The 21918-nt window shown below is 42.0% G+C and overlaps 1 protein-coding gene across 2 annotated transcripts in view; it reads right to left on the bottom strand.

The window, feature by feature from the left end:
* LOC111867800 overlaps positions 1-5296 on the bottom strand; it is a 35493-nt gene extending 30197 nt beyond the window's left edge. For both annotated transcript variants that reach the window (XM_023857966.2, XM_023857967.2), the window contains exon 1: positions 5163-5296. The gene's annotated coding sequence lies outside the window, so the exon portion shown is untranslated. The remainder of the gene's footprint in view (positions 1-5162) is intronic.
* Positions 5297-21918: the final 16622 nt, after the last annotated feature.

Here is a 21918-nt window from a genome sequence, read left to right as displayed (position 1 = left end):
AAAGAATACTTACAGGTTGGTTTGAAATGGCCGCCAGCCTGGCAGCTGGTCAGTTGATAGTGTGTGAAGAGAAGACTTTTTTTTCTTATTAGTGGGGTGGGACTAATTCCCTTGTACTGCGGCCGCTTCTGGCCTATTATACCAGCCCGAGATGATAGGTGAGGGTGATTGTGGAGCAATTGGTGGAATAAAGGTTGGCAGGGGAAACCGAAGTACTCGGAGAAAACCTGCCCAGCGTCACTTTGTCCACAACAAATCCCACTTGACCAGACGCGGGATCGAACCCGGGCCGCCGCGGTGAGAAGCCAGTGACTAACGGCTTGAGCTATGGCGCGGCCTAAGAGAGGACTTATGGTTGGAGCAAGAGTTCAGACGGTAGGGACGTACTCGTAAGCGGACAGTGTTAAAATCTGATACCAGGAAATGTGTGGTGAAGAGAGAGAAGACTTTATGTATGCTGTAGTTACACAGTCCTATGAGACTTTTATAGTTACTTGTACTTCCGATCTGTAAATGGTCAATAAATCCAATATCCAATCCAAACCCCGTCGAGAGCCACTCAAAATCGTAACAATATTGTATTAGTGTCGTTGTTTAGTTAGTAAAAGACTGTTGTTTTCTGAGATATGCCGTGAAGTCTGGTAGATTGTTATTGTCATCAGTATTTTCAGATGGAAGTGGAAAGTTCCCCTGAAGCGCTTGTTACAATCGACCAGACTTCACGGAGTCATTTCGCGGAAGAATATCTTAATGCACGTATTCCCACTGTGGCAACCTCAAACTATGTCCTCTAGTTAACCGGCTGTAAACATTAAGAGATAGCGATTCTTTAGCACGACACGTAGAGAAGGCGTGATAGACGTAATTGTGTGGTCAGCAAACAGTATTATGTTACAACGCGTAGTCTCTGTACTACCCCTACTTTCAGGGAAGACGCAAACCAAGTAACACAGAAGGTGGCGGTAATATATTTCTCTGAAACGTCTGTAAATATCTATCAGATTATACGGTTCAGTACATAAGTAGGCAATACACTTTATAGTTACTGGAGAGAGAACTGAAGTCTAAAAGGAATTTCCATATGAGAAAGAACACATCACATATTCTCTTTCTGGGTTTCTGTACACAGAGCAAAAACATACAAATTCCGATGAAGAAATGCGATAGAATGGCGAGTCACTGGACTAGTATTAACGGATTCTCACGTACATTTTGAAATGACCGCTGAAGTACCGTTGTTCTGCAGAGGTTGTCCGTTAAAGAGTTAACCTCGCCCAAAGCTAGACATTTCCGTGGATTGATTCGGATCAGCGTGCCGAGTTGTGGCGCGTAGTTATAGAGGGACTGGGGTGGCACACAGCATTTTAGTGGATCAAAAACTATAATCTTAAACAAAATTTCCCTCCTTTCTCGCGTCCTAGGGAAAGTTTGTTCTATGTAAATTCGCTTAAGGGGGTGGAGTCCAGCTGGGTCCACTCTGCACGGCGGCCACTGGTTGGCCTATTGTACCTGCCCAGGGTGATAATGATGGATAATTTGGTGGAATGAAGATTGGCAGGGGAAACCGAAGTACTCGGAGAAAATCCGCCCCAGCGCCACTTTGTCCACCACAAATCCCACTTGACCAGACCCGGGACCGAACCCTGGCCGCCGCGGTGGGAAGCCAGCGACTAACCGCTTGAGCAACGGTGCGGCCTTCTATGTCAATGGTTCAAAAACTTTTAACATGATTCCCCTCTTTTATTTTTCACAAAATTCTCATGCTCCTCCTTACAAGTTTTACTGAAATAAATCTAACCTTTTGTGCTTACACTTTTTTTCCCTCTTGGCACTACAGCTCCAGTGGGCCTAGGCCTACCTCCATGAACTTCTCCGGTCACTTACACTTACACATACGGTAGGACTCTTTGGGTGGGTGATCAGCCCATCGCAAGGCCTCTACCTGTACACAAACACAGAAAAACGCACACAAACATCCATACCCTGAGTGGGATTCGAACCCACGATCCCGGCTTCCGAGCGAGCTAAGACAGTGCATGCCTTAGACCGCTCGGCTACCGTGACCGGCTTATGCTTACACTTATAATAGTATTTACCATGTACTAACTAGTAATTAGCACCTTACCAAAACTATGAATAAAAATTTATATTTTAAAAATGAAAATCCTGCACGGTGCTCTTTATTTTCCGATGAGTAATGGCGACAAATTCTGAAATTTAATTGCTTCATTTTTTATATATTTGGATTATCAATTCAGGTGGGTGCTTGTGTTAGATACGGTTAATTACAACTAAATAGAATAACTTTAACTCAATTTTTTATTAAGAAGTGATTTTTCTCATGACTTTACATCATGAGGTCGGGGTAACTTCGTAGGTTGCTAACTGCTGAACCATGTTTTAAGGGCTTTATGGACAAAATAGTGGAATGTTCTTATTCATTTAGGACCACAATACCAAATTTTATAACGAACTACAAGATATACATGAGAAGGGAAGAGAATACAACTTATTAAAACTTACAAAATTGTTAAATATTTGTTTTAATATTAAACAATATATTGTAAAAACAGGAATACAAAGAAAAATATTTAAGTTTAAACATACTCATAATTATTAACGAGTGATCAAAAGTAATACAACTGTTTAAATTCTTATTCTCAAATTACCGTGAGTAGCATTTTGTACACTCTCTACTTCCTTGTGCTTTCTTCATGACATATTTTCTAAAACCAGTTCTATTTCCATCATCAGGTCCGTCCAGTGATACAGACTAGCCCTTTCTAAGGGGTTTCAGTAAAAAAATCCATCCTTCGCAGCTCGCAACGGAAGATATCCTGTTCTCAAATGATGTGTTGAAGAAACACACGGTGGTCGACAATGTCTAAAATATTAGTCATGGAATTTTTAAGCACCGTCGTCAGAAAATTTGAACATCCCAGTTCCTATTTAACACGAGGGTTGGCACTGCTGTCTTTTATTGTTACTATATACCGGGTGTCCGGATGAAAGGTATCCAAAATAAAGAAAACTATATCTCGGAAACTTACTTGTCAAATATATATCCAGTTTATGTCATCGGAAAGGAAAACTCTCAAAATTTCTTTTCACATGGCCCGCTAACGCGTATGCGCCACCAAATTTCTGCCACCATGTTAGGAATCACCTGGACAAAGAGATGGCTGGGAGATGGATCGGCAGAGGTGGGCCAATTGCTTGGCCTCCAGGTCGCCAGATTTAACCCCATCGAATTTTTTCTTGCGGGTTATGTGAAGAACATTGTCTAAACAACTGAAAGCCCGTACAAGAGACGTTGTGGCTACGGTAACACCAAACATTCTTCAAGCATCGTGGAACGAAGTTGAATATCGTCTGGATATTTGTCGTGCCGCCAAGGAAGCCCACATTGAAACTTATTAAGAAAGTCATATACTCAGAAAAGAAATTCGACAGTTTCCCTTTGTAATGGCTAACCTATAAATGTGTATAATACATGCTTTCTGAGATATGATTATTTTATTTAGGATACCTTTCACCCGGACAACTTGTATGGCCATACTTACCAATAAATTTGTCTTAAAAGCACTTAAACTGGAACCTCATAACCTCTCCCCCTCAGGCCGGGCCATAGCTCAAGCTGTTAGACGCTGGCTTCCCACCGCGGCGGCCCGGGTTCGATCCCGGGTCTGATCAAGTGGGATTTGTGGTGGACAAAGTGGCGCTGGGGCAGGTTATCTCAGAGTCCTTCGGCTTCCCCTGCCAATCTTCATTCCACCAATGGCTCCACAATCACCGTCACCTATCATCTGGGGCTGGTACAATAGGCCAGAAGTGGCCGCGGTACAAGGGACTTAGTCCCACCCCACTAGCAATAAAAAGCAAACCCTCCCCCTCCCATATAGGAGCCGGGATAACGCAGTTGGTATAGCGACTGGCTAAGGGCTGGACGACTGAAGGCTCGGAGTTCGAGTACCGGTAGGGTCAATAATTTTTTCTTCTTCATGTTGTCGAGACCGATTCTTGGGTCCACCAACCTCCTATCCAATGGGTACCGTGGGCTCATTCTTCTGGGGTAAAGCGGTAGGGGCATGAAGTTGACCGCTCAACTCCAACTAGCTCACAGGTCAAGAAAACTTAGATCTATACATCCGCTACCCGCTACGCCTTCATGGCGCAGTGCTTAACTTTTAAGCACAGGGACAACTTTATATTATATATTTGTAATTTTCTTTTAATGAGTATACGAGTAATTACGGTGAACAAAGAAACCTCAATATTCAGTATTAGTTTATATTTCTTTTTTTTCTCGGCAATGAGAGTACACACTAGAAGGGAAAGAGTCATCGCAGTCTTTCTTAATCACCAAGTTTTTCTAAAACATCGCACTTCCAGAATTACAGAACATCACTTCCCCTTCTTTTCTTATATGTTACTTGCAGAGATGTTCCTATGTCATTTATAATTCCTTCAACTGATCGGCCCTCTTACGTGTACAAGGGACAGTTTTACAGTCTTCTTTTCACGGCGGTGACTAAAGAGTGTTATCATCTGAGTTGGAACTCTGTGTAGCCTGGTGCTTCACACAATATAGTACTCCGTGGTTTTAGTCCGAAAGAGAACTATACCTACCGAGCGACCGCCGCTTTTCGGCGAAGTTAGTGCCAACCTATTTATACAATCTTGCCTCTATTCTGAGAAGGCTGAGAAACGCAAGATATACAACTCCGTAACAATAAGAACTGGACACAACAGGTATTACTCATATAATTCGGCAAGTAATTAATTGTACTCCTGAAAATTCGGTGTCAAAACTAAAAGAATGGTAACGTGTAAACATAAGGGAATACGTGGATCTTCTGCACATTGTTTAAAATTCCAGTACCTTTAGTGACAGTTAATGAGAATAGAAATCCAGATGAAGTTCTATTTTCTACTCTTAGGCCTCTATCTTTTATGGATATTAAGCCACACGGACAAAGTCATGACGAATTAGATTACTAAATTAATATAGAAAAAAAGACAATATATCCCCCCATAAAAATATGCCCTCAATCCGCTCCTACGTTGGATGAGGCTTCTAATTAAAACCTGCCACATTACAGAGCAATCCAGAGAAAAGATCACTTAAAATAAGAGATAATGTACAAGACTCCCTCCCTTACGGATCGTATCCAAGAAGAGTCCTTATGTTTCCTGCGAGACGTCGACGAACTGCACCTGCGGTACAGGACCGAAGATCACTGCCTCACTTTGAAAACAACTTGCGCTTCACCGCTCCTTGCCGTTCGACTGACTGACCGACCGACCGCCCTTCCGTTTCTTCCGTCACTCCTCACTGAGCACAAACGGTGAAGTGAACTCCTGGAGGGAGGAGACATGACGGCGAGTGGTGGGGACTCACATAAGTGGACTAAGTCTTGCTAGATTGAATTTTACAGAGTACTGACATTATAAAAACAAGGAGCATGAAATATCCTATCTCGCCAGAACAAATTCCTCATTCCTCATTCATCAGTGGAACGAATACACCAATTATTTGAATGCTTGTGAGGTGGGAATAAATACCTTGTACTGCGGCCACTTCTGGAAGGAATACACTAACTACCTCACAGAGATTAGTCCTTTTTGAGAAGCCAGAAGTCGCTCACACACTCAAGAAATTACCAGCTGAGGTTCGTTATTGTGTTCGCAAAAGCACGCTTCTGGTCTCAAGGACAAAACCCGGTGTATGCCTATAGAATGTTCATTTACTGAATATTAATAATTTCCTGGTACGTTAGATCATTTGATGCCATGAAAATTATGTACACATATTGTGGTATGTTGACCTGTTGCCATACAATGACCGCGAAATAAGCAACTATAAAATTAACAAAATTCAAACTCCGTGGCCTGTAGTCCGCAAGCGAACTACACCGACCGAGCGACCGCCGCTTGTCGGCGAAGTTAGTCCCAGCTTTAGCCGATAGATGGTGTCGCATGTCCAGCGCAACGAATACCAACGGCTGTTATTTTCGGTTTTCTAGACCGGAGCCACTATTTCCTTGAAATAGCTCCTCAGTCACCCTCACGAGGCTGAGTGGACACCGTTCCAGAACCACTATATTTCAGAAAATCTGGTAGCGCCGGGAAACGAACCCTTGGCTTCTGGATCTGTAGCCAGGAACTCTGACCACTAGCCCACAGAGGCAACTATACAATTGCCGTTGCTATGCAATGGTCCCGCAAACAAGTATGTTTCCGCGACAGCAAGACAATAAAGCAACAATAAACGAGACGTTTTCTACGATCAGTTAGCAGATGCAGTTAAAGGCAAATGACGGCCACTCGAACAGCACCCATCGGAAAAACCCATATGGAACCCCTCCCTCTATTCCTTGTTACCTTAACAAGAAACGTAAAAACCGAAGAAATATTCAAGTTGAATAGCCTTAACCATATTTTAATCAAGGTACGGTTATACAGAACTCAGATTGGCTACAGCTGCGAAAACTTTGGCCATGTCTGGGCCAACTGCAAGCAACCCCCTCGATGTTTGTGGTGCGGTGGTGGCCACCTGCATAAGGAATGCCCCGAAAAGACGAACACAGAATCTGCGCCGAGTTTCTGCAATGCACCCTAGTAGAAGGAGAGAAACCTCACCCAACGTCATACCGAGGCTGCAGCCATGAGAAAGGAGAACTGCAAAGGAGAACAGCACAGCGAGCTCCAGTAGAAGAAGCGAAACCTCATCCAACGCCATACCGAGGTTGCAGCCATGCGAAAGGAGAATTGCAAAGGAGAAGAGCAAAGCGAGCTCCAGAAGAAGAAGAGAAACCTCATCCAGCCCCATATCGAGGTTGTAGCTATGCGAAAGGAGAACTGCAAAGGAGAAGAGCACAGCGAGCTCCAGTAGAAGGAGAGAAACCTCATCCAGCGCCATACCGAGGTTGCAGCCTTGCGAAAGGAGAACTGCAAAGGAGAAGAGCACAGCGAGCTCCAATAGAAGGAGAGAAACATCAACCAACGCCATACCGAGGTTGCAGCCATGAGAAAGGAGAATTGCAAAGGAGAAGAGCACAGCGAGCTCCAAAGGGAGCTGGGAGGGCGTTCTTCTCTAAGTTCACCACATCGGAGCAGTCCTTTGCAGCTCTACTACGTCAAGACACGCAACACCAGAAACCACAGGCACCGCAGACATGTGGGAAAGCTTTCAGACTCTCGTACAGCAGCATGTACCAGAACAGGAAAGGCAGAGAACAAGTCTCTCAGCACAAGCTCCTAGTTCGACTAACAATGACACGTTAAAAGTAGTGCAACAGATCATGACAGATCTCACTAAAGCTATGTCAGAAAAAGAAAAAAATTATGATTACTAAAATGTAATTAACTTAATAAAACAAAATGGCTGCTAGAAATCATAGGCCGCTCAATGTAATAGCATTTAATGTAAATGGAATTTTGAGGCAGCGCTATGAGCTCAGTAAACAGCTACATATATATCTGAAACCCCATGAGAGGTGCTTCATCCCAAACAATCACGTTTATCGTACTGGCCGCATTCCAGGAAGAACAGGCATTCCTCATAACCATGCTAACCTATACTATATATACATTAATAAATTAGACAGCGAAAATGAGGAAATATCCTTACTTATCAGCCCGAGAAAATTCGCAAAGCTATTTTAGGGCCATGAAGCAGAGTAGTTGGTTGAAGCACTATGATTCAAGCCGGAAGGTTACGGGTTCTATTCCCAATGTGGTCATTGGATTTTTAAATTCTAGCCGCACTATAACCCTAGCGTCGACTTAGCCTCTAACAGAAATGAGTGCCAAGAATCTTCCTAGGGGTAAAGGGCGGCCGGCGCGTAAGGCTGACAGCCACATCGCCATCTGTGAGCCGATTGTCTAGAAAATGTGGGAGCCTCGACGTCTCACAACCCTATGGGCCTCCACGGCCTGTTGCAAGGGTAGCTTTACTTTTTTCCTTATTTACAGTGTTTATATTATTTTTTCTCTTACTGTCACAACTACTGAAATATGAGTCGAAGAACGAACTGCATGACGGCACGGAGTCGTGTACCATGTTGCCTGTGACTGATCGCCTAATTGTGGTAGCGTGTTAAATAGAAGGAAGTTAATTAAGAAACTGTATGCTATTGGTCGGCTGATCACCCGTCCAAGGAGTCTTGCTGAATGTGTAAGCCCTAGAAAAACCGAAGTAAACGGAGAAGTTCACTGGGGCTGTAGTGCCAAGGAAAAAAAAATGCTACTGGTCGCATAAGAGCGCTAAAATGAGAACTACAGCGACGTAAATTAAGAAGTGGCATGTACTGTGACATGTTCTCTCAAAATTAGTGAACCAGAAGAAACGGCCGTTGTTATGGAACGGCTCGGTAAAAACGCTTCAGCGGCAACAGATACACACGCAACAATAAATGAACGTTTTCACTTAAAATGAGAAGTGACTATACGTAGGTCCAGAGTGACATGAGTAGGTGACCGTTGAACGATACGCACTAAGATATATAGAATACAGAAAAATGTTCTGTTTTTAAGAGCCAGAAGCATCATTCTTACAAGGAAAGAACGTTATAGTGTACAAGAGACAATTTTTTTTTCTGTTTACCTGATAGATATATGAAATAATAGAAAAAGAAGGCGAAGACAAATTAAGAAATGTAGCTAGAAGAATGGGCAGATAGGACTTACTTATCTTCCCGATCGCATTAGAGATATGAGAACCCGGAAGAAGGGTTTATGTCTTCGTGTAAATGAGGAAGAAGAAGAAGAAGAAGAAGGCTGTGCCGATGATCGGTGTGTGGTTAAAACAACGGTTACTGCCAAATAGCATATTTGGTTTAATAACTCTGGTCAGTTATGACTTTATGACTTCACTTTATGACACTGTGTTTGCTGCTGAGGCTTGCATAGCGCCGAACGAGACGAAGGCTAATTATGTGCGTTTAATTTCAAAGATCATGTAAGGAGGTCGTCGTAGCTTATTACAGGAGCCACGTCCGCATTAGCTTGATATAACTGCCAAAACGACAGAAACCTCAATCAAAATTTGGATGTTAACATTAGGATTAGAACCGAAATTTCCGAGAATATTTACATCTCCCTGTGAACATTTACAAAGTTATGTTTGTATATCACGTACAACCAGAAGTGGCCGCAGTACAAGGGAACTAGTACCACCCCACTAGCAATAAAAAAATCACTTACGTAAGGGGTAATGCTGGGTGGATAGGGACGAACATTAAATTCGCTTACCTAATTTTATTCCGGCAATGCAGGGTTTTTCTCTTCTCCGCAGCGTTCAGACCGAATGTGGGGGCCACCCAGCCTCCTATCCAATGGGTACCTGGAGCACTGACGGGTGAAACGCAGAGGCATGAAACCGACCACTCAACTACATATATCTGGTGCCGAGGTCTACCTCCATACCCCACATGTTTTCATGGCATAGTGTTTAAATAATTACGCAAAGGGACAACTCTAACGCTTAGTCCCCTCCCAGTACCAAGTTGCATCGGTATCCGCTCAGTGGTTTCAAGAATAAAACATGCAACAGACAGACACGGATAAGATATTGTTTTTTTTTTGCTTCTTCTTCAAGCAACTCATTTTTCTAAGTGCAAATGTGGTATGAAACCAAGTGTAAAATTTCTTGAGGTTATTTCAGAAGCGTGAGGAATATAAGAATTCTGGTTTCATGATTATAGAACTCTACCTGAGCACTTACAGACCGTCGGGCAATGGGATATGCATACTGGCATTAAGACAGTGACTGCAACAGTGATTCCCGTCTTGCATCTAGTGACGTGAACCAGACGATACTGGCAAACTTCTAGGCACTGACTATTTCTAGTTTAAGTATCAAGCACCATTAATGGTGACTCCATGAAACACGGTACGCACAACACAGGTATATAGTTCTATTCATGTACTAGTCTACAAACCTGGATACGTCATATCATATGTAGGCAAAGTTACGGTGTGCTACACGGGAAATCCTGTAAGATGGTCATAAGCACCGTTGCTTATAATTAGCCAATTCAATGCCAAATTCCACGAAATCTTTACCTTACTTATATGTTTGAATAAGAGTGTGGTCAGAATTCCTGGTTACACATCCAGAGGTCCCGGGTTCGATTGCCCGCTCTACCAGATTTTCTGAGAAGTAGTGGGTCTGGAACGGGGTCCACTCAGCCTAGTGAGGATAATTGAGGAGCTATTTCAAGGAAATAGCGGCTACGGTCTAGAAAACCTAAATTAACGGCCGTGGGGTTTCTTTGCGCTGACCACGCGACACCCACTATCCGCAAAAGTTGGCACTAACTTCGCCGACAAGCGGCGGTCGCTCGGTCGGTATAGTTCGCTTGCGGGCTACAGGCCACGGAGATTTCTTTTATATGTGTGAATAATGTTGTTATACGCTGCCTCAAAACAACGGATGTTCAAAAGCGCGTCTACAATAAGTTGACAAGGAAAAAGTAACATTGTGTGTGTGCGTGCGTGCGTGCGCGCGTGCGAGCGCGCGCGCTAGAACTTTAAAAGTTTTTTCTCATCTGCTGTCTAAAATCATAGAAACTAGAATATGCAAAGCTATAATTTTGCACCTGGTTCTGTATGGGTGTGAAACTTGATCTGTGTCATTTAGGGAGGAACATGGACTCAGAGTGCTTAAGAACAGGGTGCTAAAGGGAATATTTGGGCCAAAGAGAGCTAAAGTGATATAAAGTTGGTAAAAATTTCGTAATTAGGAGCTACATTTCTATTTTGAATTGTTTCATTTTTGGTCCGTTACACTATCAATCACAAGTTGTCAATGAAAAATCCGTCGAGTGTAACAATGTTTTTAGGTCACTTATTTATCTCACTTGCCTTACATGTTTCGGTTCAAGAAAAACCATCATCAGAGGCACGTATTACAAACACATGAAAACACTGGCGTTGTTTAATGTACACAGTATGTAAGCTGCGTGGACGCTGTTACAGATGTCGAAGTGTAAAAGCACAACACTTTCTAGTAGCATTGAATGCACGTACAAATCTTGCATTCCATCTGAAAATTGCCTTCAAATTAAGCCGTCAATGTTAAAATATTTAAAAGTTTAAAACATTTAAAGTAAAATGTTAGGCTCCTTCTTGTTAATTCGTCCCGGTGATGGGAGATGTCAACTTGAGGTTGTGTAGGCTGCAAAGATATTGTATTACATTAGGTTTTATATATTATTATATATTTAATTTTAATTTATTTTTGTTTAGTGTAGTATTTGATCCTTGCTTACCTTATGGTCAGATGTTTCTTACGCGTTGTGTGTTGTGTACTGCAGTGGGAGCTCTACGTCAGTGTTATTTAAAGCTTTGTGTGTTATGACGTGGTAGGGGGTGTGTTTATACAAGTAGTAATGAGGTCGAACATGCTGTTCTGGTTATTGATCTCTTTTGCCTGTTTCTGCTCATCTATTAATTTGTTATCCCTATAGTGGCGGTAGATTTGATATTCTTCCTTTATATTCATTAATTTACCTTTCCTTGCCACTTCAATTAGTTCCATGATTTGCGAAATTGGGCCGTATTGATGTTGTCTATTTAAGATATGTTGAGCATAGGCGGAGTCATTTTTATTGAATCTTATACTTCTTATATGTTCATTATAGCGTGTTATCAATTTTCTGCCTGTTTGACCTATATACACTTGTTGGCACTCCTGGCAGGTCAATTTGTGTATGCCGCTTTGTTCTGTTTGTGGTTTAGTATTTTACCTAGTGTATGATTTACTTTAAAAGCTATTCTTACGTTCGTGTTTTTGAATAGTTTCGTAATTTTTCTTGTGTAACTTCCGTTATATGTGTAGGAGACCCATTTCTGTTCTCTTCTTTCAATGGGGCCATTTGTTTTTTGTTGTTGAAGTTTATGATATGGACGTGTGATGAGTTCTTTATTGTAACCATTGTTTTTCGCGATGTTAATAATTATATTTAATTCTTTATTTTTTGCTGCATTATCCATAGGTAGGATGGATAATCTATGCAAGTGAGATAAACAAGTGACCTAGAAACATTGTTGCACTTGACGGATTTCTCATTGACAATTTGAGCTACATAACTTTTATTCTTCGCCAAGTATAATTAGAATGATCAAGTCAAGAAAGATGAGATAGGCAGGGCATGTAGCACGAATGCGCGATAAGAAGACTGTATCTGGGATTTTGGTGGGAAAGCGAGATGGAAATACATAGACGTAAATGAGTGGATAATATTAATATGGTTCTTAGATAGAATGTGCTGGTATTGACTCGGTTGATCTGGCTCAGGATAGGAACAAGTGGAGGGCTCTTGTGAACACGGTAATGCACCTTCGGGTTCCATAAAATGCTGGGAAATTCGTGAGTAGCTAAACAACTGGCGGCTTTCCAAGAAGGTCTCAGCTCCAAGGAGTTAGCTAGTAGTGTTAAAAATGAAATCTTGTGTTTCAGTTTTGTTCACTTCTCTATATAACACGAAAACTAGAAGGACGAATATTTTCTGAAAACACTTGGCATTTATGGCCGGCCATCTAGGTGTGTTTGTGTCTGTGTTATGTGGAGATTAACTTGAGGTACCGGCCATGTCTAAGAGACATCCTGTAAAAAATCCTGAGCTTATTAAGGTAATTAGAGAAGTTCATTCTTTATTTCAAGAAAAAAGTTAAAAAATAAAAATAATCAGGAAATTTCACCCCGCGCAGCAATGCTGAAACGTCTATTTACAACTTTAAAAATGTAGTGAATGAAAAGTCAGGGCCACACTGAATGCCTTTCAGATCTACTCTTCAACAGGCGAAGAACGCGTTCTCAAGAGACGTCGTTTTAATGAAACGTCGAAACATAACCTAGATACATTCGTCGTCCTAGAAGGTTTTGTTTAATTTAGCTACACCGAGAAAAGAAAACGGAGAGGTCAGGCACCTTCCCCTTTCTTTGAACTTCTCCTTACATGACGTCAACCACCGGCACAGACACACTGAATGCGGTGTACGCCCTAACCGTGGTGTCCGCTGTGGGTTAGGATGGCACGGTGCGGTTGGAGGAGACGCCACCGGCCGTCCGATGCCACTTCATTATCCCTGATACGGTGCACTGCAAACCGTATCGGTGTCAGGAAGTCGCGACCGCCGTAGCACAAGAATTTAATTTTCCGCGTCTTGATTCTGCCATTCAGCGTCACAGAAGTCCCACTTGCCTCGTGGCTGCTGCTCTCATCTGGTTCTGGTCAAGGTGACGATAGTGTTGTTCCTGTCCTGTACAGCCTGCCATGAAGGTGTATTAGGGATGGGTGGCAAGCTCCACCCATTCGAGGTCTCAGCACTCTGTATCCCGGTACCCACTGAATACGAGGCTGGGAGAACTTCAGATACATTGGCGGCCAAACGAAAATTTCATTCACCTGTCGGAATTCGAACCCCAGCTACCAAGCAGTTAGTAGTCACACTAATGATTGGGTTATTCCGGCTCACCCCTTATTATTAATTACTGTAGTTTTCTTTTTAGTTTCATGAGGTGGGGTGAGACTGAGTCCACTTGGTACGTCAGCCACTAATTGGCCTATTGTACTAACTCCGGGTGTTAGATGAAGAGTGTGGAGCAGTCAGTGGAATGGGAATTGGCAAGGATAACCAAAATACTCGGAGAAAAGCTGCCCCCAGTGCTACTTTGTCCACCACAAATCCCATATGACCTGACCTCGATTCGAACCCGGGCCGCCGCTGTGGGAAGCTGGCGACTAACCACCCGAGCTATGGCACGACCCATTCGAAAATTTCATGCTGTAGCAACAGATGAGCTGCGTTTATTAACACGTTAATATTGTCGACTTCTAGAAGAAGAATAATTATTCTCTCCCTCAGTATGAGCCTGTCATTAACGACCACTTCCACTAATTAAACGTCTTTGTGAATCTTTTTTTTTTCTTTTTCCCTTGGCACTACAGCCCCAGTGGGCTACCTCCATGAACTTCTCCGGTCACTTCGGTTTTTCAAGATCTTACACATACGGTAGGACTCCTTGGGTGGGTGATCAGCCCATCGCAAGGCCTCTACCTGTACACAAACACAGAAAAACGCACACAAGCATCCATGCCCTGAGTGGGATTCGAACCCACGTTCCCGCCTTTCGAGCGAGCGAAGACAGTGCACGCCTCAGACCGCTCGGCTACCGTGACCGGCTTTGTGAATCTTACTAAAGCAAATCAAATCCTCGTCTGCATTACTCTATTGTACTCCATTCCTTCCTATTATCATATCATTACACATTAATAATTAAACCCCATGCCATGAAGAAAAGTTGGGGAATGAAGGTATAATTACAAAATTCTCTCTGTCTGTTACACTCACGGGCTGCTTTCTACCACGGGGAAAGAATGTAGCAACCCTTTCGACAGGAGGCTGGTTGGACCGCGGCGCCAGTCTGCAATTTGTGCAGAAGAGAAAAAACTCTTTCCCCTACCGGGAATCTAAGCCCAGGCGTCCAGCCCGTAGATACATCGACTGAGCTAAACGTAAGTATAGTATGCTACAATTATCATTATAATGTCTACTTTGGAAGCATATAGGTACTCGTAGGTCTGCATCAAACTCACACACCTTAAATTCTTCCAAGAAACTGGTTGTTTACTTTCATATCTCTTCAAACCCGGATGCTAGTTTGGTTACATTCTTATGCACATCAAATTATACTTAATAAACGTGCAACATGTTTCACACCAAACAACACATGAGTCTCAACATAATTTACGTGTATATCACGTTTGGCGTCACGCTGATTAGTTCACTCACATGTCACACGTAGCTACTTCAGATATTGTGTTAAGATTCTTTTCTGGCTCTGTTAATTAGACACCACTGATGTATTCATACCGTTATTACAACACACCCTAATTTCATTCCACTGCTGTGATTATATTAAGTATTATCATAATAATTACTTATTTGTTAAGTCAATACATTTCAATTTTGAAGGAACCTACATGCATTAATGTGCCGATCAGAGTGACCGCGAGGTCTAAGGCATGAACCACCTTCGCCCGCTCAAACACTGGGATCTTGGGTTCGAATCCCACTTGAGGCATGGATGTGTGTGTATTTGTTCTGATTTTATGTTGTTCTGTGTGTAGGAAGATGCCTTACGACGGACTAATTCCCCATCCAAAGAGTCTTACCGACTCTGTATAGGTTCATGAAACTGAAAAGCGACCAAGGCCCAACAAATGGCTCTATAGCAATAATAATAATAATAATAATAATAACTAATTACTCATGGAGATGAGCCATTCTTGAGAAGCCACCAATTCTGCAGCTGCTCAAGAATTTCTCAGCATTTTATGGAACCCGAAATTTCATTACCGTGTTCACAAGAGCTCTCCACTGGTCCCTATCCTGAGCCAGATCAATCAAATGAATACCATCGCATCATATCTCTGTAAGCTCCATTTTAATATTGTCCACCCGCCTACTCCTTGCTCTTCCCAGTGGGCTCTTTTCTCCTGGCTTTTCCACCAATATTCTATATGCATTCATCTTCTCCCCCATTGGTGCTACATGCCCTGTCCACCTCATGCTCCTCGACTTGATCATTCCAATTATACTTGGCGAAGAGTACAAGTTATGAAGCTCCTCATAATGCAACAATAATAATAATAACATGCATTGATACAAATTACAATATTATCTTATTTTCTTCAACTTTTTCCGTCTACCTGTTACATTATTTGCAATTGTGCAGTCTGTATGAAACCACTCTTTCACTCATTTAGAGCATTCAACTTCATTTGAAAGTCTTCGTACTTAACAGTCTTTAGGCGACTGCCCTCCCTTTCCGAGCAGAGGATTACAGTCCGCTGTACAACCAAACAAAGCACGTGGGCTTTGCGAGTCCTATTTACATTTCACCAGATTTCATTTACAAGTTCTTGGGAGAACTGAATGGTTTCGGAGTCAGGATTTTATTTCTGGCAAGTGCAGACATTCTGGGACCCACCACGTTCCCCATCCCGACTGTGTAGCGGCCGGGTAACCTGCATTTAGTTTTGAGGGTACGCATGCGCAGAGCTCTAGTGATACTTCACATGTATTCATAACATAGTACAATTTTACTTGTTCTTTCATATGAGGTGAAGTGAGGAAGGTAACAATTCAACTCTCAGAAGGAAAAATGGCAAACCTGTGTTTGTATGAAATCGGGATACTATAAAATTGGTCTTCGTAAATATTGCAATATATAATGTAGCACGTACAGAGGCTGTTGTGAAATAGAGGAACAAACACCGGTGTTATGCAAACCGTTCCTAGGGAACGGATCTGTAAACACATTCCCGCAGCAACGACTATGCACACACACACACACACAAAAAAACACGTTTCTAAGCAACGGGTCGGCAAATTCACAATAAGAGGGATATTAATGGAAACGGTGTATTCTGTTCGGTCCGTGCAAAGTGGTTAAAAAGAATTCAATTGAGCCTAGTATTCGGAGTTTGTAAGTTGACGGAGTAAAGGTAAGAAAGGAATTAGGCTGTGCGAAGGAGACTTCACATGTGAGACTGATATAATTACTGTGTGAAAATCTGTTGCCAGGATACGACTAACGAAGACTGAGGACCCTAGTACGTGTGTAAAGTTGAACTGTAAAATGTGTAGATCAGCGATATCGCTGTATTGTTTGCAGTTACGTATTGAATGTACAAAGTGTCAGTAAATCGAAACATCCAATGTAAAACCCGTCTATAAGTCACGCACACCCCATACACGTGGCAATAGTATAGAATATTTCAGATAATCTATAATTTAACTGGTTCCTTGTTTTTATGTGCATCCCTGAAACAGATATGTTGGCATATGTTTTTATCTCTGTTCTCTCTTGAATTTCTTAGGACAAGTCTGTGTATTTATTTATTCTACAGCAAATTTACAAATATAATGCCAGCATAAACCGCACTGTATGGTCTGTTGCAGTGAGAACAAAAGACAAGGCCGCAGCTAAGCGTTCGGTCACCACCATTAAATGGCCAATGGAGATTTTCTTTAGCAGAAGGTGGGGTTATACGAGACCAGACACTGCTTCACTGCCCTGGTTTGCGCGGAAAAAATGCCGTTACTCTTGTAGAAAACTAGTGAACGATTAAACAAGGCTTCTTGTACGTTGCTCTCCCATTAACGCAACCGACTGCGTATATGCAATGTGCGAATTATATTCTATGTATGTACACGTATATACAGAGTGTCCCAGGAGGAATGTGCCAGACTTCGGGAGGGTGTTCCTTATGTCAAAGTATGCCGATATAACCCAAAACACCTATGTTCAAAGTTGAACGGTTACGGAGATAATGGCCCGAGAAAAGTGTGGTCTTCTGGCGGGTCCACGCACTGTACCTGTCAGCTGACAAGTCCTATCGATGTTTGTCCTTGAGTGTGGTGATGACGACTCACACTAGCCTTCCGTAACCGCTGGTTAGATCGTGGTGGGCCCGTTGCATGGCCACCGAGGTCGCCAGATCTTACGCCTCTAGATTATTACCTCTGGGGCCACATGAAGATGTTAGTCTACGAAACTAAAGTCGATTCACGAGAAGCACTGCGGAATCGTATTTTTGCAGCGTCAGAACACATACGTCACCATCCAGGCAACGTTGCTTCTGCTACCCAATCAACTGCATTGCAGCTGGCGGACACTTTGAACAATTGCTATAAAGCAGGTACTGTATTTTAGTACAGTTATGCAGTCGGCTTATACCGGAATGCGCAGTCAGCCATGTTTCGTCAGTGCTTGCCATTCATGTGTCATGTATAGTGCTTGGAACCCTAAGGACAACTATGACATGGCGTGCGAGATTTTTGTAGTTCAAATTAATGGCTTCATGTCACTCACAAATTAGTTTGATGTTACGTACAATGTTAACATTAAAGAAACCACATATTCCTGCCAGTTTTAATGTGTATTTGGAAATCAACACGTGTGTAACACCTGTCAAAATTTCACACTTCTCTGGCCATTATCTCCGTAACCGTTCAACTTTGGACACAGGTGTTTTGGGTTATATCGGCATACTTTAACATAAGGAACACCCTCCCGAAGTCTGGCACATTCCTCCTGGGACACCTGTATATGTATATACGTAGTGATTTTTGAGAACGTGTTGTGGTGGTTATAAAAATGAATCTCGAGAATCTGACAAAACTAACATGTTATAAACACAACTGAATATGGAACATTGGTTTTTTCAATGCAGTCTGTCCGCCTGTTGTGTGGATGTGCCCCTCGCTAGCAACCGAAAGTCTGGGCGAATTTTAATAATATTCTATATTTAAAAGTTTATCTATCATCGATCAATATTTGGTGTACAAAAATATCCTAGCTTCAAAAGTACAGACAATTTGGATAGACCCCCCAAGAGTCAGTATCCATACGCCTGCTGGGGGGGGGGGCTCCAAATATTTTAGTCAGCGACCAACGATGGTATACCCAACAATCGACTTCCTTACTAAAGTGTTTCTTTTATTGCTAGTAAGGTGGGACTAAGTCCCTTGTACTGCGACCACTTCTGGCCTATTGTACCAGCCCCAGATGATAGGAGAAGGTGATTGTGGAGCAATTGGTGGAATAAAGATTGGCAGGGGAAACCGAAGGACTCGGAGATAACCTGACCCAGCCCCATTTTGTCCACAACAAATCTCACTTGAGCAGAGCCGGAATCGAACCCAGGCCACCGCGGTGGGAAGCCAGCGAATAACCGCTTGAGCTATGGCGTGGCCTCCTTACTAAAGTAACTTTGTCAACCATATGTGAGATAGTAATTTTACTTTTCAAATTCCTCATCACCTTTTACAAGAGATCTTCCACCGACGCTACCGAAATTTGATTTCGGCGACCTTCCTAAACTCATGTGTGTGTGAGCTGGCCTATTGCCGCACACAGGAACAAGGATGTAATTCAATCACTTATGGAGCTGAGCCCCTCTTGAGAAGCTGCCTGTTGTAGAGCTACTCAAGGTCTTCCCAGCGTTTTATGGAACCCGTAGGTTCATCATCATGTTCACAAGAGACCTCCACTGGTCCCTATCACCAGCCAGATAAATCCAGTCCATACCACCCCATCCTATCTATCTAAGGTAACGTTGTCTCTGTGCTTAACTAATTAAGCACTAAGCCATGAAGGCGTATGGGGGAGTGAATGTATAGATCTACATTCTCTTAATCGCGGCACTAGCTGGAGGTGAGTGGTCAGTTACACGCCCCGCCTATCTCTCTAAAATCCATTTTAATATTATCCTCCCACCTGTGTTTTGGTGTTCCTAGTGGTTCTTTCCTTCTGGTTTTCCCACAAATATCCTATATGTGTTCCTCTTCTCCCATTCTTTCTACATGTCCTGCCCATCGCATCTTCCTTGACTTGACTTTACTCGATCATTCTAATTATACTTGGTTATACTTGGCGAAGAGTTCATGTTATGGAGCTTTTCATTATGCATTTTTCTCCATGCCATCCCAAAGAGCTGAGTTAGCAGCATATAAAAACTGGATACATAGACTCCTCACTTTACCCTTTAAAGAAGACAACAAAAACAATGAGTTAAACGCTAGCATTAATATAGCACTAAATAATGGATATAATAAAGAAGACATCTTACGTTTGTACAACAAACTCAAACTAAGGTAGAATAATTCGGAAAACTGAACCAAAGAACAACAAAAATTTGTATCCTTTACTGACACAGGAAATTACATACGGAAAGTTACAGAGCTCTTCAAAAACACCAACATACCAAATGTAGCATGTAAAACAATTTCCACCATAGGCAAACTACTAAACAAGAAGCAAAAAATTAACCCTTATGAGCAAAGTGGAATTTGTAAAATAGCATGCCAAAGTTGTCATAAAATGTACATGTGCCAAACCGGCAGGAATTTAACAACGAAATACAAAGAACATATAAGGAACATACGTGTTAACAAAGATGAGTCGGAATTCGCCCAGCATTTATAAATTAAAACACTAATACGGACCTCTGACAGCAATCATGGAAATGGTGGAATACGCTAAAAAAGGAACCTAATGAACATAAAAGAAAACTTCCACATTTATCGCCTTAATACAATTAAGAAACTAATAGAAGAGCAAAAACTGATTAAGGGGAGCGATAATCAGAGACAGAGTGGATAATGTTCTGTCCTTCTGTCATTCACCTTACATGTTTCGATTCAAAAGAATCATCCTCAGAGGCGCACCGCCACGATAAGGAAACACTGTCACATAAGATATTTTAACCATATGCACTTAAGCTATGAATAATGCTCACTATATAAATTTTGCTATTATCGCAGTTGGTTTTGATGCGTGTCTTAGGCACTCACAATGGCGCTTCTTGAAGTGTAGATTTACTTATGATAATGTTTCATTTAAATGTATTTCCTGTTTATTCTGACTGGGGTTTTCCACTGCACGCAATATGATGTTCACTTTTACATACAGTAGCTGCTCAATGCATTTAAAATTTTATTAAAATGTTCATGTAAAAATAGTTATTATTAGTATTATTATTATAATTATTATTATTATTATTTAATAGTGTGACGGACCAGAATGAGACAAGTCAAATAAGATAATCAGAAAGATATGTTCGACATTATAGTAAACATTAGTATATGCCCATAGATAAATACACAACGCAGTATACCTTAGAATGGTACAACATAAAGTGCTCCGCACAATGGAACCACGACACTAAAGGTAGGACTAAGATAAGAAACTCACCTTCACATAAAATCAGGCTTATGGAGACACTGCATAATACCCATACTATAATTACTGCTTCCTGTTCTACAGGCATCGAAACCACTTTGTGATACACTTTTCTTCCCTTAATTAGAAGAATTTCAACACATGATAGATTAGTTCCAGCTTTAACAAAAAGTTTTTATAACTTTACTTTTAAATACTTGACTGTGCAAATAAATTAGTTATAACTTATAAATGTCCCAAACACTTCATGTACTACTTAATGCAGTTACTAGGCAAACTTTTATATTGTGGCGTCTTATATGTCGTCCATCGTTGAGCAACGAAACAGTGGAAATTGTTGAGACCGTTGCATAGGAATATCGGTAGCAATGAGAGTTCATTGCGTAACAACGCTTGGTAAACATCCCTCTTCGCTAGGCTGTGACGTCACGCAACAGGGGTCCGTGCAGCGACTGTTAGTAGGCAATCAGTAAACACGTTTTCTGTGTGGTCAGATGTCATCGTCTCCGATATTTTGGACTCAGATCACCTACCAATAGTAGGGCACATACAGGATCATGTTAAAATTAGGAAACTTTCGGAACCTACTGAAAATTTCACAGATTGGGAGCGGTTTCAAAGCTTAGCCTCTGAGTTAATATCACCTAAAACACAAATTAAGTCTGGGGTAGAAGCCAATAAAGTGGCGCGCGACTTTGCAGCCTCTATTGCTTCGGCATATAGCTTGTCCACAAGAAAAGTTACACTTTCGGACGTAAACAACGATCTTCCTGGTCTAGGTCGCCTGTTAAAACATAAGAAGAGGCCACGAAAATTGTGGCAAGAAACCAGGGATCCAACGTGTAAGACGGCACTAAATTGGGTCACGAAATCAATCAGGCGAATGATCCGAAAAAAGGCACTTGAACAGTGGGAAACAAAAATAGGTAACGCTGAAGTCACAGCTCAGGGTATATGGCCGATTGCGAAATCCCTCCTAAAGAGGGATGGACCAACTGCTATTCATGGTGCTGCAGGCATTAAATTTCGCCCATTCGAAAAAGACAATGCAATAGCTGATTGTTTGGAAAATCGTTTCACGCCTCACAATCTGTTCGACGATAACCATGAACGGCGAGTAGAAGCTCGAGTTCAAGCTCTGCTTGAAACCGTAGACG

This window comes from Cryptotermes secundus, unplaced genomic scaffold, assembly GCF_002891405.2.
Source record: "Cryptotermes secundus unplaced genomic scaffold, Csec_1.0 scaffold536, whole genome shotgun sequence".
Classification (NCBI taxonomy): domain Eukaryota; kingdom Metazoa; phylum Arthropoda; class Insecta; order Blattodea; family Kalotermitidae; genus Cryptotermes; species Cryptotermes secundus.
This window is presented reverse-complemented; position numbering and strand designations above follow the sequence as displayed.